Below are 20867 nucleotides of genomic sequence, written 5' to 3' on the forward strand. Positions count from 1 at the left end.
TTGTTGCTGTCAAACTCACAGCGGATTCTCCGGTCATGCTGCCGAAGGCACCAGAGGAAGTCATCCTCAATATCTTGATGGTCTTAGCAAACACTTTTAAAGGCAGCTAAGATTTCTTAAAAGAAGACATTTCTTCACATTGAGTGTACCTGGCCACAGGGGGGCAGCGCCGAGCACAATTATTTAATTTTCCAAAGCAGCTGGGCTTTGAACAAGAGCGAATATGCCGTGTTTTGTGTATTTGCAAGCGTTTTGCACATCAGCTTGCTAGGGAGGGAATCGACTCCCAGGGCCTCCCGCATGAGCGCTGCTGGGAATAACCACACATGTGCTGCACTCGCCGCATCAATCCCCCTTTCCTCTGGCTTCCTGTTTGCTCACTCACTGGGGAGACTTGAACGCGTCGCTTAGATCCGCCTGCAGACTTGCTCGCGGTGGGATCGCCATCAGAGAAGGGACTGTATTACTGACCTGGTCCTCTTTTAAAGGAGCTCGACCTGACATTTGCTCACACTTTCGTCCCCCAGTGGGATCCAATGTCATTTTACAAAAACCTGAAATCAAGAGGGTAAAGACCCCTTGAACACAACGTCGCCGTCATTCACTTTGATTGACGTCCAGTGCAAGATGGCTGTAGCGGAGGTTAAATAAGTGCAATTATTATTTTAAAAAATATGACAATAAAGACTTTAGTTTTTAGGTTATTACTGGCTAGGGCAACAAGTGACACCCCCCCCCCCACCCCCTAAAAGAAGCCATGTAATGTGTTTTTCTTTGGGTATTACAGATAAAATGACCACAATCCCCAATCTGATTGTCTGGAAATGTGCAGGAATTATCCTCGCGTTATGAAAAACAAGGATGCTATCGCCGCCTTCAAATTGTCTGTGACGGCGGATTGTGCGGTGGGAGACGCTTTCTGTTTTGGTGCGTTTTCAGGGAATTTGTCTCCGCTCAATCCAATTATCACCGACGCATGTTTCACTCTGATATCTGGGACGTGGTCTTTGTGAGCGTCTCCGTGACGTCTGCCAAATCTATGAAAAGACCCGATTCGTTAATTACGGTGGGAACTTTGAAGTGAAAGCACACCCCCCCCCATCCCATTCCACCCCCCCACGGAAATACACCTTTAAGTTGCAGCTTGAATCACAAGAGCTCAGTCTGCTAGCATCGTATGTTTGGCGTTTTCCTTTGGCTTGGTTGTCACGGAAAATAAGCCGACTCCCTTCTTTTTACACTTTTCCCACGGGAGCAGACATGGATATGCATCCCACAAGGATTCCTAGCTGGTGAAAATTATACCCCCCTCCCTCCAATCCCTTCTGCTAACCTAATGTTGATGTTCTGCTTCCGTTTAGGACCAACTGTTGCAATACAAGTGTTATTATTAAATTCTCTCTTTTTTCTCTTCAATTGCCGTTGTGCAGTCATCACACAATCGAGGTTTAATCCCTAAATATGCAATCATATTGATTAGCTATAAAGTGTGTAGCTTCTCACCTCTAATGAATGATAATGGGAGAGGATCCATGAAGAAATAGAAATGGGAATCACGGTGTAACCTTTAGCCTGGTCAGGGTAGCACAAGCTAGCAAGGGTCGGGAAGTTTTGGCATTTTTAACTATTTTTTATATATAATATATATAACGCTGAATACTGCGTAGATAAATGTGGGCATGTGCGGGAATACGCTGCAACATTTCAACATTTTCATCAACATCTGCTTTAATTGTATTTTTACAGTGTGCTGCGGGCCAATAAAAAATAGCTGCAAATGGCCCCCAGACCGCAGTTTGACCACTCTGGCTTTAAGGTTATTAGTCTCCCCCGGTGGTGATTGTATCGCCTTCTAATGGACCGGCCAATGACACGTCCACTGCAGCCTGACGGAGCAAATCCACTTTTTTTTGTTGGTCTAATTAAAAGCCGAGCGGAGGCTGGAAGTCCTGGAAGTCCTGCAAAGGCAACTATCTCAGGTGTTTTCTCGCCTTTCTATGACAAGTAGCTTTAATTTGCTGTTCTCTGGGCAGCAGCTGTCACCCCCCCCCCCACGTGTAAGTCACGGTGCTGGATAGGTGGCGCTTCTTTTGTGTCTTGGCACAACACAACCCTTGCCACCGCTGTCACAGATAATTGGCACTGCATAAACACATGATAATTGGGCCGCTTTCATCCACACATTTTCTCACTTTGTGTGGCCAAGGAGCTGCGCTTCATGCTTATCACTCGTCTTTATGTAGCCCACGGAGTGAGACCGCCTTTTCTTTTCTTTTTTTTTTTTTTTTTCTCTTTTGCATCTGAAGTGTTAAAAGCTCCCCGCGGGCGCCACTTCCTGTTTCCACGCCCGTGACTCATAACAAACTTTGTCTTTCAGGCACATGCGGTCATTATGAAAGCGTCCAAATGTTTTTCCCCTCGTGTGTCTGTCATCCTTCTTCGCAGCCGCTGCCTATTAGCGTCGTCACCGCTATTGATTTATTGATACCATCACACAAAGACAACAAGCCCATGACAAAAGCTCTTATCCTGGGAAGGCGGTGCGCCGATGACCAGACGATGGTAAAATAACACAATTAATTAAAAATGTCTATTTCTCACAACATGACACACGGCTAGCTCCAACATCCCGATACCGTTCATGTTCTCCTCTTCTCTCTTCATTTACCATTGCTCACTCACGATATCATCCATGTTTAATTGAATGCTGAATCATGACTGTGCAGGATCTACTATATTGTTATTATCATTACTAATCACCGTACTAGTAGTAGTATCAACATTTTGTGTGTTCTGTGGCAGAAAAACATACATTTTGGACAAATTTGTGGGCTGTGTATGCTGAATTGTGACTGTGTGGGGCTCCACTGATCCACTGTATTATTATTAGTTACTATTATTATTATTAGTAGTAGTAGTAGCATTATTATTGTTAGTAGTAGTAGTAGTATCATCATTCAGTCTTTTGCTTTCTTTGGTAAAAACAGGCTCGGTGGTACGGCGGTCTAGTGGTTAGTGCGCAGACCTCACAGCTAGGAGACCAGGGTTCAATTCCACCCTCGGCCATCTCTGTGTGGAGTTTGCATGTTCTCCCCGTGCATGCGTGGGTTTTTTCCGGGTACTCCGGTTTCCTCCCACATTCCAAAAAAACATGCTAGGTTAATTAGCGACTCCAAATTGTCCATAGGTATGAATGTGAGTGTGAATGGTTGTTTGTCTATATGTGCCCTGTGATTGGCTGGCCACCCGTCCAGGAAAAAGCGGTAGAAAGGATCCAATGTATTGTTTTTATTGTTATTGTTTTGTTATAGTTTTATGGCATTGGCATCCACTGTGTACTGTATCGGTATGAAAAGCATACTTCTCCTCCTGGTTGAGTATTGCCTCATCTAATAAGACTGAATTATTTCATTTTCATCATTTTTGAATCATTGTGGTCGACTCTAAATGCTATTCAATGCTCAACATTTCAAGGCGTCATCTGCATTTCAAAAACGTTTGCACTCAGGATGCAGGAAAATGGTTTTCTTTGCTATGTTTTGTTTTTGAATCAGCATATGATTTGGGTTCATCGGCGAGTCGACCAGGATGTGTTCCGAGTAGGAAATATCCTGAATGCAGTAACAGAAAAAGTCAGTAGTATCGTCTTTGTAAGTGTCTTGTACACGCGTGCATGTCCGGTGTCAGCGCGGTGTTTTAGCCGTCATGCACCGTCAGGCCTCCGTGTCGGCCCGCCTCACGGCCACGCCGCCTGATTGTCATTCCGACGGCGCGCCCGCTCGCCTTCGCCTCCGTCTCCTCTGATCCGGAGCAGGCTGCTGCTCCTCATTCCACATTCCCCTGTTGTTTGCCGGCTGCAACACAGGGGGCAGCAGAGGTCAAGCGTCCTCTTTTCTCGCCTGGTCACGGAGGGCAGGCCGGCGGGTGTCGGGGTTGTGGGGATTGGGGGGGGGGTGAAGGCTCGCGGCTATGCTAATGCCTCACTTGTAATGCATGCGGCCATTAATGTTTCAAAAGCGTAGCGGCGGCTGTTTCAAACAATCCTAATTAACCCGGCGGGTACGCGGGAGGAACGTGTCTTGGAAGTTTTTATTTCAAGTCCTTCCAAGATGGCCGTCATGGCGCTTTGGTGGGAGGAGCTCTCCAGGTGTGTGTTTGCGGAGGCGTGTCTCGTTGGGACGGCGTTTTAGAGGATGAGGCGCTGGGGCTGAATGGGCGGCGGGAGACGCTCATGAGAGGGGGGAGGCGGGGTTCTCCTGGGTGGCCGCCCCCTCCTCTGTAAATATCTGGCACGCTTGGCTGAAGAACACGCCAGATGAGGAGGAACGTCATTTCAAGCACTACCACATGTCCCATGGTTTGAATCCCGGAAGCGCAGGCTCAGACATGTTTGACAAAAATACAAAAAGTTGAATAGAAGAAAGGTAACGTGTAAAAAGGTTGAGGAAAATTCACTTCTGGGTGTACCAAAAAAATATTACAAAAAATGCTCACCACTGGGGATAAGTCCAACAAAGCAAGAGTACAGGACAGCATACCTGAAAAGTGATTTTTTTTATATCTTATCAAGGGACATGGCCATAAAACATAATTGATTGCACTTTAGAGTAGTCAGTGTACAGCTGTTTTGTCCAAACAGGTGCCGATAACTGTGATAATTAGTGTGCACGAGTGCTGCATGCGCTCATGATTAAGGCGGAGATTGATAAGCATGGCGCTCGTACTTTGGACATGTTCTCTAGGAGTTGTACTCACTTGTGTTATTATTATTATTTAGCCAATAATTGCTGTGTGTTGACTCATTTCCAGTAAATATGTCCTGCAGTACAAGCCGTACACTGACTTCTCTAAAGTCTACTTCCTGGGGTGTTGTCCTTTGACAAAATATAATGAAGTCCTTGATGAAACGTGGGGGTTGTTCTCACATTTGGGAGCTACTTTAAGTATGTGCAGGTATGCTCCGACATGTGAGAAGAAGCAGAAGGAGGGGGGCATTGGGGTGGGTGTGTGTGTGGGGGGGGGGCAGCTGAGTACGCAGCCAGTTGAAGTCAGAAGTGGGAGGCAGCAGGAGATGAAAGAGGATGAGATTTGGGTTTGAATGGGAGATGAAGGGAGGGAGAAGAGAGGAAGCGGAGGAGATGACAGAGGATGAGGAGGGAGCGAGGAAGGGGAGAGGGAGAGGGTGGGCTCGGGGGTTCTCTCAGATGCAAGACGCGACCATCTGGACGAGAGCGACGCCAGGTCTCTGACAGTAAACACTGGGCCTGACGTTCGCACGCCGCAGAGGAAAGGACCGGCAAAAAGAGACTCGAACACACGTACCTTTCCTTGCGGAGCGCCGATAAGTGTTTTGGTGGGGTCACGCTCAGGGTGGGAAGGGACATAAAAGTGTTCACATCATGAATGCAACCAAAATATGATATTAGATATTATATATCACCTTCGGCAGCGGCGTCATATTGAGCGGGAACGTTGACTTCCACTCTTCTTCTGGGACTTCCTGACTTGGAGAGTTTGGCATCCTTTCATTTAAGGACGAAGGTTCACATACAGTTCAGGTTCATTAAGGTACAGGACTAGTACTACTAATCTGAGATACAGTTTAGAGTAGTCAGTGTACAGCTAGTCCAGAGATACAGGACTTGATACGGGATCCTCTCGGCTTTTTATCATGTTGGAAAACTACCATTCAGCCCAATGTCACAGTACAAGCTGGAATTCTTTCCCTTTGAAGAACCGCAGCTCCGCAGTGCTGGCAGCACTCAGACGGCACCAAACGATGAGGTTTTGTTGATTCTCATGCTGTCCCTCAGTAAGGTTCTCTGGAGCTTTGGCGTAATCATGACTCGGTGACTAACAAACGGTGGGTCAGGTCTGCAAGTCCACTTGGGGAGAACCACTAATTCAAATCCCGTCCCTCTTGAAAGGGAGTCTCCGAGACCAAGACCGGACCACGTCTGCAAGCATTTAATGAGGGAATGTAGACTTGTTGGTGTCTTTGCGAGCGACAACAGCTTCCACTCTTCTGGGAAGACTTTCTACAGGATTGAGGAGTGCGTCCGTGGGAATAGTCTTCCTTCTTTTCTGCCTTGCAGGCTGCAGCCAACCTCTCCTTGAGAGAAGGTGAGCTCATCGTGAGCTCGTGCTGCCGATGCGGTGGGATGCCGGGCGGCATCCTGGGAAATCTCCGCCAGTTTGCGTGGCGCTGCTTTTTGCCTGCGGGCGTGCGGAGACACCGCGGGGGTCACGAGTGTGGGAGACTGTTTTGACGGAGTCTTGGGAAAAGATCCAAGCTTGTCTCTTCGTCGTGATGAAAAAATAACAGCTGAAAAGTAGGAGTGGTCCATCTTCTTTGGTTTCTATCACCTTTTTGGTCTCGTCCGTGCAGGACCGTGCTAAGCTAATTAGAATAAATGAGGATGATATGAGGACCCAATATTAGTATATGAGGACTATATGAGGATGCCATGGTAGACGTGATGATGTAATGATATGAGGATCATGTTGTGATAGCCATATGATGATGTCATGAGAATATGAGAATCAAATAATGAGTAAAGGAGGATGCAAAGATGAGTTTATGAGGATATGAGGATATGAGGATCCAATAATCCAATATGCTATGTTAAATATGATATATTTGGATCCAAAAGTATGAGTATATACATAAGTATGATATGATATGAGACTCAAATATGAGAAAATGAGTATGTAGTGATGAGTATGAGGTTGTAATGATATGACGATACAATAGAATGATGAAACAAGGACGTAATGGTTGGATGATCCAATAATGGGAATATATGAGGATGCTATGATGATGTCATGATATGAGAATCAAAGTATAGGAGTGCATGAGGATGTCATGATATGAGTTACCCCCATTTTTGCTACTTCAGCAGAAGGGTGCCAATGATGATGATGTAATGATATGAGGATCATGTTGTGATAGCCATATGATGATGTAATGAGGATATGAGAATCAAATAATGAGTAAAGGAGGATGCAAAGATGAGTTTATGAGGATATGATGATATGAGGGTCCAATAATCCAATAATATACAGATGCTATATAGTAAATATGATATATTTGGATCCAAAAGTATGAGTATATACATAAGTATGATATGATATGAGACTCAAATATGAGAAAATGAGTATGTAGTGATGAGTATGAGGTTGTAATGATATGACGATACAATAGGATGTAATGGTTGGATGATCCAATAATGGGAGTATATGAGGATGCGATGATGATATCATGATATGAGAATCAGAGTATCGGAGTGCATGAGGATGTCATGAAATGAGTTACCCCCATTTTTGCTACTTCAGCAGAAGGGTGCCAAAAAGTGGTACGGTCCGTTTGGTACCCTCCATCCCTTTTAAAAATGGTGAAATTGTCATGGTGTGTTGATATGTGATGTTTTCTGTATGGCGGCGGCCTGGTGGCGAGCGCGCGGAGCAAGGAGGACAGCTGATGATGACAAGATTGGCATTGATTTTCCCCGCGTGCTTGCAAACACTCCCTAAATGGAGGAGCGGGCGTCTGATTCGCACATAAAATGGAGGCATGAGAAAGTGCTTTCAGGCGGTGCCATTTTTTCCCCCCTCCGTTGTCTTGTTCTTCTTCTACTGTCTTTCCGATTGTTTTATCTCCCGAACATGAATGCAATTTACTGTAATGCATCGCCGGCGCTTTTTCTTTCCTTGTCTTTCACCCCGGGAGGCGACGGCGGCACAACGAATGAGCGGGACGCCGGCGTTCATCTGTTTCCTCCACTCGCTCAGCGAGTGAGCGCTCCTGTCGGTTGGTAAGCACTTTGGCGGCTGACAGCGGCCATCCTTCACGGGGGCCTCGCCATATGCCGCGGCGCTGTCAGAGGAGACGGGGTGCAGATGCTCCAGCTGCTCCCTCCGTGCGCGCCCTCCACGTGCACACGCCAAATCACGGCCCGCCTCGTCTTATTTATTTGGATTCACCGTAAAGACGCTTGTTTGTCCTTGTCGCTCCACTGAAGCTAACATATTCATGCGGTGTTCGGTCCAATGCATGCTGGGAGATTTTGTTCACCTTTGACCCCACCTCCCTCGCCATGTTTGTCGCTGGAAATGTGGCTAAAACGGCAACGCGGATGAGTTGAATGTGACTTCACGGTGACCGCGCCGTTCTCATCTGATAAGCTGCTAACTCTGTCGTCGTCGCTTGGTCGCTAATTGTTGAAGAAAAGGGCGATAGAAGCCGTTGTTGTCGGCGCAGAACGCAATCATCACCATAATAATAACAGCGGACGGCCATTAACTGCTTTACAGCCGCACCACAATGGAGAAAACAGCTTGGCTGTAATGAATTAATCTTTTTTTAATCATTAGCTATTGTCCTCTGAGGAGAGCGTGTGCGCCGCCACTATTTTAAGATTCCTATCTTTCGCAGCGTTGGGAGTCAGGGTTTGTTTATCTGTGACGGGAATAAATGAGATGGGGCTGTAATTATTCTGCCGCTTTTTAATCAGATAGTGTACCTGGCCAGGCGGAAGAACCGCTTCATGACGTTGGTTCGCTCCAGCGGCGTCCTCCGCTGCGTACAGTGCAGCTTTGAAAGACACAGCTGTCAGATTTTTTACTTTATTAGAGCCCTCTGGACATGAAATAACACCCCTATAGGCGCTTTTTACGCTTACTGTTACTAATGGCACGGACAGGAAGTGAGTCTTAGTTAGGTTACTTCGCGGGTTGTGGGATTATTCGTACCTGGTTTGTTCTCCTGGCGATCAAATCTGGTGCTTGTGCGCCTCACCGAATGTTCCTGTAGCATCACTGACACCTAGTGACCAGTTTAGAGTAGTACATACTGTACCATCGTCTTTGAATGCGTCTTCTGCATGCCACGTATTTGTGTTTTAGTTCATTTAGGCATTTTTAGACTTGAAAATGCGCAATTTACGCCAAAAATACACATTTTCTTAACAATGCATATTTCTTGACTAAAAACAATAATAGTAAAAATAGTAAATAATAATAAAAATTCAAAGCGAGTGGCGAGGATATCGCTTCTCAGCAATTATCTGCGTGACTCCAAGTAATTATTTCTGAGGTGTGATATTACATACGCATTCCAGACGCTGTAGGCCCCTCCCCTCCCCAATACACACACCTCTTTCATACATAGCGCTTTACAAAATTTACAGTTAAATAATTTGAGACTGCGGACATGCTAAGCTAGCAAGGGTGCTGATATCAAATACCCGTATGATCCAATATCTCATTTTAACTTCCCTAAAAATAACATTATGAGTCGTGCTGATTGTCAGATGTCTTTGCGGCGTTGTTGACTGCAGTAGAAACCGCTCCAAAAAAAAAAAAAATGGGGGGGGGGGGGGATAAAAGATGCAGAGTCAGTAACAAAGATTGATGAGATATGAATGTGAACAGATGGCCCGCTTGGTGCATTATGGGTAAAATCCCCCAGCAGCCTCGCCCCTATAGCAGCGTGAGGCGAGAAGTCAGCGAAGAAACTGTGATAAACATTGCAGCCGAGGACTGGAAGTTCTGAATTCCTGGTTGTCTCAAATGCGGCATCACGTACAAGGCCATGCGGTAACATTGCTAATTATGTGTTAGCTATTAGCAGTTAGCTATTAGCTATCACTAATGTGGCGATGGGGAATCGTCCAAGTACAGTGCATGCTGACGAGTGTGTGTGTGTGTGTGTGTGTGTGTGTGTGTGCAGACAACTACAAGAGAAAAAAGTCACACAGGAAGTACGTTAAGTAGGAGTTAAGGTTATGAATTTCATTTGATGGGAGTTGTTATCTTTTGCGTGTTTAAAGTAACTGAGGCATGACTAAACAGCCGCCATCCATAAACAAACACACAACAAAAAGATTGATGCAATACAATAAATCATGCACGAGCCAATATCTGGCACGCGCCGCCCGGAGGGATGAGAGCGGAGCTTAGCGTCGATCCATCTTTCCCACCAAGTAACCACCAGGCAAGCGCTTAGGCTCACCCCGCACTCGTCCCGCTAAAGTTAATTACCACAACAAGCTATGATTGCGCTGATAGAAGCGCAATAATTCTTCATTATTCTTTTGCCTTTTTACCTCGTTCAGGCATCATCATCATCATCATCATCATCATCACGCTGCAAAGGAATCGGATCGTGGTTCTTTCTTCACCTCGCTCCGTTTGCCCATTTCATGAGGCATGAGTGTCATGAGTGTAGGAGCAATCAGGAGGATGACATTAGGATGATGACTAGACCTACTGGATATGATGATGCAATGATATGAGGAGCCACTAACATGAGTATATGAGAATGCAACAAGTATATGAGGACGTATGAGGATATTATCATCATGTAATCAACAAATATAACCATATGACTATGATTATGAGAATCCAATAATATGAGTATATTGGGGTATGATAAACATGCGCATATGAGGTTGCAGTGGTCTGAGGATCCAGTAATCTGAGTACATAAGGATGCACTGATGAGCATATGATGAAAAAAATGACATGAGGGTCCAGTGATATGAGTATATGAGGATAGAATGATGAAGATATCCAATAATAATAATAGTATATGAGAATGCAACAAGTATATGAGGATACTATGATCATGTAATGAACAAATATAACAAATATATGCTCATTGATGAGCATATGATGAAAAAAAATGACATGAGGATCCAATGATATGAATATGTAAGGATGCAGAGTTGAGGATATGATGATGTAACGATATGAGGATCCAATGATATGGATGGAATGATGAAGATATCCAATATTAATTGTATATGAGGATGCAACAAGTATATGAGGACGTATGAGGATACTATGATCAACCATATGACGATACAATGTTATGAGAATCCAATAATATGAGTATATTGGGATATGATAAAAATGCAGATATGAGGTTGCAGTAGTATGAGGATCCAATAATCCGAGTACATAAGGATACATTGATGAGCAAATGAGGAAATGATGAGGTAACAATAAAAACAGATCCAGAATGCATTGATGAGGACATGAGGATGTCATGATACTAATAGGTGAGGCTCCAGTGATAAGAGGATATGAGAATGCAAAGTTGTGGCAATCTAAAGATTTGAGTGTATGAGGATTTGATGCTGAGGATGCAACGCCATGAGGCCTGGGGGGGGCGAGGATCCCATGATATGAGGCTATGAGGTTGCATTGAAATTACAAGAAAAGGACGGGATGATCCAGTAGCTGAGGATGTGAGGACACAATAATGGAACACAATGCGGCTGCACGAGAATGTTCACAAGTGAGCTAAGGATCTAGGATGCAAGCCTACGAGGACGCAAGGAGGCGAGGACGTAACGATGAGAGGAGGTTGACAAAGAGCGAAGATGACAGTAATGGCGTGACGGGCGTCTAGCAAGCAGGTGCGCTCATTTCCTTTCTGGCTGGTTACGTCCAGGAATAATTGGCCGAGTTAGCGCCTAATTAGACCAGTTCTGCCACACGGCGTCTGAAGGCTCCGCCGTGCTAATTGGACTATTTATATAGAAATAACATGGACCCGCTCGCACCCGCTTCGCTTTCCAACTCCCTACTTTGCTTCCTTGTTTGTTCGCTCAGCGTGCTTCCTCATTGGTCATCTCTTACTGGACGTCTGTCCTTTCTTTGCGTCCATCTGTCCGTCCCCCTCCCGGGAACGTCTGATGGGATGCACGTCCTTCAGTCATGGCTCTGAACCGTGACTAATGGAGGCAGCTGCGGATGCAATGCTCGGAATGCCGCTTCCTTCACCAGTCACATTCCCTTTCCGTTTCCACCCAAACACTTTGCTCGCATTCGCTCCTGCCTTTGTGCGATGCCCATTCCTCCCCCTCTGTCGGCGTGCGGCCGCCCATCTGTATTCTCCGGAAGGTTTATTATCCATATATCTTCCCCTCGTTTCTCCCGCTGCCTTTTCACTTTTTATCATCCTTCCTTTTGTCTCTGCATCCCCTTCAGGCAAACACTCCAAGCTCCGTCAGGAGCAAACAAGAGTCCTTGACATTCAATTTCCTGCTTGCCTCGCACTTCTGCATTGTTCACGCCTTCTTTTCTGCCGCTCTTTTTGTGCTCGCTCAACGGATGGATGCGCGTGGTGTCAGGGTGTGGAGGATGAAGGCTTTTTATGTTTTTGGCTGCGATGCCGTGGCGTTGGGCTCTTGGACTCGATCTTATAGACGGTGCTCCCAAGTCTGGGATGAACGGTCATGGCGCCGGTCATCGGTTGTGGGGAGGAACCTTTACAATGAATTTGAATGATGATTCGCTTAATGTACACCATCCTGCTTTGGTTTAGGTACCTTAGGTGTGGAGACCTCATTCATTGGAACCAGTGACTTTGGTCCTTCACATGGTACCTTTGAAGAATCTCTGTAGTACCATTCACTCACCTGAAGAACATACCTGCAAGGTTTTGGTTGTCAATCTGGGTACTACCGGTAGTTGCTATATATAGATCACACATTTAGGTTCTTAGCTTCCATTAATAGTTGCCCAGACGTCAACATTGTCAACCACCTGCTCTGTTCCTTATGTATTGGTTAACCAAACCTTGGTCACCTTGATCATAAAGTTATACGGGTACAGTTCTCCAATATTCCGATCATCATGTCTCACGACGTCCATATTGCCATACAATGAACCAAAGAATGACTTCATGTTCATCTTTTCCATCCAAAAGGCTCCTTCAGTTCCAAATGTCTGGTAGAAACTCACGGCATTGAGTCGCGACTCAACTCTAGCCAAGTTTGAGCTGTCCTATCTGGTCTTTGAGCATGAAGTGATGAAGGCTGCTCGGATGATAGGCGAAGCCTCTTCTGCACGGGGGGCGAGTGGTTCGGAGCTAGGAGACCTGGGTTCAATCCCTGTGTGGAGTTTGCATGTTCTCCGCGGGTCTTCTCCGGTACTCCGGTTTCCTCCCACATTCCAAAAACATACTAGGTTAATTAGCGACTCCAAATTGTCCATGAATGTATGGTATGAATGTGAGTATGTGAGTGTGAATGGTTGTTTGTCTATATGTGCCCTGTGATTGGCTGGCCACCAGTCCAGGGTGGACTTCGCCTCTTGCCCAAAAGACAGCTGGGATAGGCTCCAAGCGGTAGAAAATGAATGAATGAATGAACGATTTTAAAATGGTTTCTTGTGAAATGCAAAGCTATTTTGCCTGGTAATTAGTGTGTTTGTGTGTGTGTGTGTGAGTGTGAGTGTGTGTGTGTGTGCAGCGAGTCCTGCGGTGAGATAAATGAGTCTAGTTGATATTGTCTGGAGCAGGTGGTGAAGACGGTAGGGAAGACGACACACACACACACACACACACACACACACAATGAAATGAGTAGCTTGTGTTTATTGAGTGTGCGGCGTTCCTGCATGCACAATATTTACCTGCGAGTGTGATGACTCCATGCTGAAAAGAGAATACACTAAAAGTTATCACGAGGACAAGAAGTGGACGATGTGTCCATGGTGATGAAGAAAGGTGGGGGAGCCCCCCCCGCCCTCCCGCCGCCCCCCCCTGCTGTTGTCCTGTTCCCACACACCATGTGGCACATTTCTAAAGCGCTAACACGACTGACGCACGTCCAACAAGTCCCTGCAGGCGAGGCATGTGACCTTTGACTTGGTGAAAGTTGTCGTCGCCATGGCGACGGTTGACAGTTGGTATTGAAACGCGTACATAGGCACGCACGCACGCGGAAGCCGTGTTCATGATGCTCTGCTGCGCTTTGTCCTTTGGTGATCCCTCTCCTGGTTCCCGTGACAACGCTCCTGTCTGTTAATCACCCAGGAGACCAAGGGACGAGTGTGTCAGGTGATCTGCGGAGCGACAGCACCAAGATGGCACGTTTCTCCAAAGAAAGCACCGAGATCTGATATGGACCATGACTGAGCAAGAACCTTATTCTTCTTGGATGGTGTCCAGCTCCACGATGGAGCCGAATAGGTACAGGGTTTTTTTTTATTGGCCCACGGTATATTCTAAAAAATACCATTTAAGAAGAAAACAAAATCTACAGTCATTTTACAAAAGTGTAGCCAGAATATCAAGAGAAAAAGTAAAAAAAAAAGTTTTTTTTAATTTGTAATATTATAATTACTCTGGGGAAAATGGAATATTCATGAAGAAAGTAGGTGGAAAATAAAAAAAACAGCTGGTTTACCCTTACTGTAAACCATGTCTGTAAATGACCTTTGACTGTACCATTACTTTTTTTTATTTTGTTTTTTTTTGACTGTACCATTACTGAGAACCCTGCTGTTTTGGGTGGGTTCCACCACAATGCAAAGACGGGGTGGGATTTAAACAGCACTGCGCCTGAACACGAGACTCCCACCAGGAAGCATGAAAACAAGCTAACCAAACAGAAACACAATGCATCCTTCACAATAAATGTCCCAGGAAATGGAGTATGCGCAAAAACACAACAAAGAACCAGCAAAACTAAACATCTCTCTAATTAAAAATCTGAATCAGGTGTGCTCCCAGCTACTACTAATTACAGTAAAGGTACTGCATACGGTGCCAGACAGGAAACAGAAATAACAAATAAAAGCACCAAACAGGAAGTAATTGTAGAATAGACAGAAACAAAACCGAGAGTTTAAACTGTCATGCCGAGTGTGCCGCAAACGTGGAAAAGGAAGCTTGTTTAGCTAGCGCCTCTCGCCCCCCCCTCCCGGTCCCATGTTTTCCTCACCCCCTCCCTCCTATTGCTTGCAGCAGTATGCTTTCAGAACAGTAGAGCCGCGTCACATAGATCCGCTCCGTGAGACCGAGTGCCGACTGACCTTGCCCACGTGTTCTCAAGACGGGATGAGAAATGGAACGAGGATAACAAGCGGTGACATCAATCAGCCTATCAGCCGTTGACGGCGGGTTAATAAGATGTTAATAAAACATCATCACCATGAAACATTTGTGGGACTTCCATCGCTGGTCAATTAAGCTGTCGTTAGCGCTAATTGATGAGCGCTTACCTCGAGCGGCTTTGATGAAACCATGAGATTGAGGATGAGGTCGGCTCCTTGGTGACCTTTGGGTGATGGCACCTTTAGATTTTCAACTCACAACTTGTTTCCTGTGTCTCAGACCCGTAGTCGTGGATTCTTAACCTGAGCGAGGTGGAAAGCAGGAGAATCCCAGGAACACGAAAACTGCAACCCCTGCTCCATGGTGAGTTCATGTTATGTTAGCATTAGCTGTGCCTCGTAGCATACTTAGCTACTTTGTGTGAGCCGATCATTTCATAAGAGACTTGCCTTAAAGGGCCGCCATGCCAACGTTGACCCAAATAATATCACAACGTGACCCCCCTTTTATTGTCGGATGTCAACAACTTTTTCGAGTGACGCTTCAGTCAAAGGTCAAAATCGGAATCATTTCTGTCACCGTCGTCTCATCACCGATGGACGTCACGTTGTTTGAAATGCGAGGAGTTAGCTGAAAAGTTAGCTGCTCCCTGTCAACAACACCAGCATTTTCCCCAAAGGAAGCCCGGGGGGGTAGTGGGGGGTGGGAGCGTCAGCCGCCGACTAACCCTCTCCTCGCGGGAGGAAATTGAGACGTTGTGATGATTGACGTCTGAGAGGTCGTCACGAGTGCGTCAGACGTAGACGTAGAACACACCTCCAACTTTTTTCTATAAACGCTCTGAGCTGACGGTCTCAGCGTTATCAAGAGAAACATGCTTTTAAAGTTTTAAGATGTGTAGTGAAGCCTGAGCTTATAAACAACATGGGCTCACGTAGGTCGGGGGAAGAGACTTCACTTCGGGACCCACGTTACTGTTACATCATCATTAAAAAGTCACTTCAGCATTAAAAAATCGCACTCTTTTGAAAAGAGTGTTTGATTCCGGGGCTTTAGGGACACGTGTTACTGTTAAAAAGTCACTTTAGTATAAAAAGTGGAGCTTTTATTAAAAAGCGTGCAAGTAAATGCCGCCGGTGAATGCCGGCGTTTTTGTGTCTGAGTGGGAATTGCTTTTGTGTGCTGTGTAAATGCACGACTTCAATAAAGTTGGCTGAATTTATTGTCCTGTTAGTGGCTGAAATAACAAGCCCCCCCTCGACCCCCCCCCCCCCCCCCGCCTATTTCCAAGAACTTTGTGTAGAAGCCGATAAATAATCCACAGAGGGAATGGCGAGGGAATCAAAAGAGTAAATAAGCTCAAATATTGCGCCAGGGTGAAGTCATGTGACCATCTGCATGTCACAGCGTTGGGGGGCGGGAGGATGGGGGGGGGGACCCAATTGGTTTCCTATTGATTGCAGCATTCATTAATGACTCTTTCCCGCTTGCCCGCACACTGCAGTGTTTCCTGCTGCCGGCTCATGATGGTCATCCGCCCGCACCCGGGCCCCAACCCGCCACCCCATACCAGCACAACTCTTCAGGGGCCGGGGAGTGAGGGGTACATTTTTTCATTCAATACCTTGTCTTATTTATGCACCTCATCTTCCACGGATTCCAATATGTTGCTTACCTTAATGAGCTACAGGGGGGGGGGGGGTCGAGCTATTGAGCCATCACAATGATGCCTTACATGATTATTTCCCCCCCCCCCAGCCAGCGGGCTAATTTGCGAGATAAGATGCTAATTGCTTTAGCTTCAGAGCCAGACGAAGATGTGCGGCTTTTTTTTCACGCGGCGCACACAAAAGGCTTGCTTTTCTTTTTATGCGCCCTTTGTGTCGCTCGTGTGGGCACGTGTGCGACGCGCAGGGCCCCTTTTCGCCTCGCACGCCCCCCCATCTGAGGGGAGATTGAACCCGGGAGATTTCCCCGTCATGTCAGCGGAATATTGATGCCCGCAGCGGCTCAAACAGGGAAATTATAACGCGCGGGGCCCGGGAAATGCATCTTAATTGCTGTTTAAGTGGGCGTCTTCATCAGAAGCAGAGAGACGGCGGGCCGCGTCCCAATACGAGGAGGCAGATGGATGGGTTATCAGTCCTCGGCAGCGCTTTGCAGACAAATGAGCTCATAAAGAAAGCGTCTAATGGAGCGCTGTGAATAGACACTGTAACTACACCACTCTTATTCTTGTTGTTTATGAACGCCTACGTCGGCAGCGCTGACGGAAGCCATGTTGTTTGTAGTCACGTGACTCCTCCATTGATTTGTCTTTGTGACCGTGAAATGCTACCGAGCAAAAGGACGTAAATGCGTTTCCTCATATGGTGGCCATGTCTTTGTTTACTCAACATCCGAGCATACCGGGCGCCCTTGGGCGCAGCTTGATGCGCGTGGATGGCTTGAGGCGGAATTGTACAGAAGAAATAGGAGAAATGGCGTCCTTGTGTTCCGATCAATAATGCTGACTATGTTATTGTTAATGTTGTGATTTTAGTGAATTCCGATTACATTCATTCATTTTCTACCGAGGGTCGCGGGGATGCTGGAGCCTATCCCAGCTGTCTTTGGACGAGAGGCGGGGTACACCCTGGACTGGTGGCCAGCCAATCACAGGGCACATATAGACAAACAACCATTCACACTCACATTCATACCTATGGCCAATTTGGAGTCGCTAATTAACCTAGCATGTTTTTGGAATGTGGGAGGAAACCGGAGTACCCGGAAAAAAACCCACGCATGCACGGGGAGAACATGCAAACTCCACACAGAGATGGCCGAGGGTGGAATTGAACCCTGGTCTAACCACTCGACCACCGTGCCGCCCAATTCCGATGACATAATTTAGGAATGTTATTCAAATTCATTGTCCTGTATTTTGTGGTTCTGGCTGATCTCTCATTCATTTTTAGATGTTTGCACGGTGGTGGAGTGGTTAGCATGACGTCCACCCAGTCAGGAGATGGGTGGTTCATTCAGTGGTTTTATTGAAGTCCGAGAAATATATTTCCTATTCTGTCCCGACGAGTAATACGGTGCGTTACTGTTTACTGCAGTATGCAATATTTCAGTACATCAGGACGCGATGATGTCATGCTGCTAGCTTAGCGACGCACTGTCAGGATTGACCCCCTCCAACTGGACATCCCTGAGGGACGCGGCAGGCAGTGATGCTGCAGAGATTTTATCGCCTCGCGTCATCTTTGTATTTTTTTTTTTTGGGTGAAAAAGCTTGTTTGTGTGCCGGCAGACTTCACACCCTCGTCGCTAATCTACCAAAATACGAGTCTATTCCTCGCAAGACGCGCATTATCTTCCCAAACAATCTCCATTTTTGTTTGCATTGTTGGGCCCGACGGTGACAATACCCAAATGTTGTTATCTGCATAAAAAGCAACTGTTGCGTGGCGCTCTCAGACTCTGCCTCCATTATGCGTCCGTGTTTACGCGGCTGTCGAGCGGGCCAGAGTTGACGCAAACGCGCTAAGCTGTCGCTGCACCCGGACTGACCCCCGCTAAGAAAAAAAACGCCGGCGGTCACCGCGGAGACGATAAAGCGCCGTCGTAATTGCTTTAGCGCTTTGTTGTGCCCGCGGGCGGCGGGGGAGAGTCGCAGGTTAGCGTGGCGGCCGAGACGCAGATAATGCCTACTTGGCGGGCTGGCTGAGCTAGGATTCATTCTCAGGTCTCATCTGGAAAGAATCAAATAAATGTAATAGAATGTATTTGTGGCGGGACGTGCTCTGACTGTACATGGCCGCCACGCGTCCCTGAACAAGGTGACTGACTCGGGCTCTGCATTTGAACATTCAAACAAAATGTCTGCAGGATTGCGTGACTTTAGCGACTTTCAGCTGACGTGTGTGTGTTCATGTGTGTTCGTGTGTGTGTGTTCTTCTCCTGCTCCCTAAAGCATGTGGAGATAAATGACGAGGAGCCAGATGTCCTCAAAGTGATGATCAGCCACATCTGAGCATGCGACGCCCCCGACCTGGACAAGATGGCCGACGACCCGCTGGTAGCAGCTGATGAGATCTCAGGTGTGTGTGTGTGTGTGTGTGTGTGTGCGTGAGAGTACATCTGTTCCCACACTAGGTGGACACTTGATGAGGTACCCCTGCACTCATTAGATCCAACAGAAGAAAGTCAACTCTTAGTTGATTATTATTATTATTATTATTATTATTATTATTATCCCAACTGGAAGGTTGTCGGTTCGATCCCCCATCCTCCTGTGATCGTGTGGAAGTATCCTTGGGCAAGATACTGACCCCCCTAGTTGCTCCTGATGCTGCGTCATGTGCAGGTCAATGTGCTAACAGTGTTAACTGTTAGCAGTGTTAAGAGTTAATTTTGCTAAGCTGCTTAGCTAGCACTTTCCATTTCATAGGAGCACATTCACCAAGTAGAAGTAGGAACGTTGGAAGTCAAAACGGCGTGACACAAAATGTTGTAAGATGAAGCACAATGACAGAAAATATCCGCATCCACAAAATATCTCAACCACCTAATGTTGTAAATATGAAACGTTGTAACACGAAACAAAATGCTGTTTCCTGAAATGTTCTAACTCGTAACGTAGTAACCACAAAAATCACCGCAAAGTAACATAAGTGTTGCAACCTAAAACGAATGCAATTTGAAGCATGCCCACGAATTATCGTAACCACAAATTGTTGTAACTTGAAGCATGCCCACGAATTATCGTAACCACAAATTGTTGTAACTTGAAGCATGCCCACGAATTATTGTAACCACAAATTGTTGTAACTTGAAGCATGCCCACGAATTATCGTAACCACAAATTGTTGTAACTTGAAGCATGCCCACGAATTATCGTAACCACAAATTGTTGTAACTTGAAGCATGCCCACGAATTATTGTAACCACAAATTGTTGTAACTTGAAGCATGCCCACGAATTATCGTAACCACAAATTGTTGTAACCTGAAGCATGCCCAGAATTATCGTAACCACAAATTATTGTAACCTGAAGCATGCCCACGAATTATCATAAACCACAAATTGTTGTAACTTGAAGCATGTCCAGAATTATCGTAACCAGAAATAGTTGTAACTGGAAATGTTGTAACTTGAAGCATGCCCAGAGTTATAACCACAAATTGTTGTCACTCAAAATGTTGTAACTTGAAGCATGCCCAGAGTTATCATAACCACAAATTGTTGTAACATGAAGCATGCCCAGAATTACCGTAACCACAAATTGTTGTAACTTGAAGAATGCCCAGAATTATCGTAACCACAAATTGTTGTAACATGAAGCATGCCCAGAATTACCGTAACCACAAATTGTTGTAACTTGACGCATGCCCAGAATAATCGCAACCACAAATTGTTGTAACTTGAAGCATGCCCAGAATTCTCATAACCACTAATTGTTGTAACTTGAAGCATGCCCAGAGTTATCATAACCACAAATTGTTGTAACTTGAAGCAGGCCCAGAATAATCGTAACCACAAATTGTTGTAACTTGAAGCATGCCCAGAATTCTCGTAACCACTAATTGTTGTAACTTGAAGCTTGCCCAGAGTTATCATAACCACAAATTGTTGTAACATGAAGCATGCCCAGAATTACCGTAACCACAAATTGTTGTAACTTGACGCATGCCCAGAATAATCGCAACCACAAATTGTTGTAACTTGAAGCATGCCCAGAATTTTCGTAACCACTAATTGTTGTAACTTGAAGCATGCCCAGAGTTATCATAACCACAAATTGTTGTAACTTGAAGCAGGCCCAGAGTTATCATAACCACAAATTGTTGTAACTTGAAGCATGCCCAGAATTATCATAACCACAAATTGTTGTAACTTGAAGCATGCCCAGAATTATCGTAACTACAAATTGTTGTAACTTGAAGCATGCCCAGAATTATCATAACCACAAATTGTTGTAACTTGAAGCATGCCCAGAATTATCATAACCACAAATTGTTGTAACTTG

Source organism: Doryrhamphus excisus, linkage group LG16 (assembly GCF_037039965.1).
Source record: "Doryrhamphus excisus strain RoL-2023G ecotype Guam linkage group LG16, RoL_Dexc_Guam_v1.1, whole genome shotgun sequence".
Lineage (NCBI taxonomy): Eukaryota > Metazoa > Chordata > Actinopteri > Syngnathiformes > Syngnathidae > Doryrhamphus > Doryrhamphus excisus.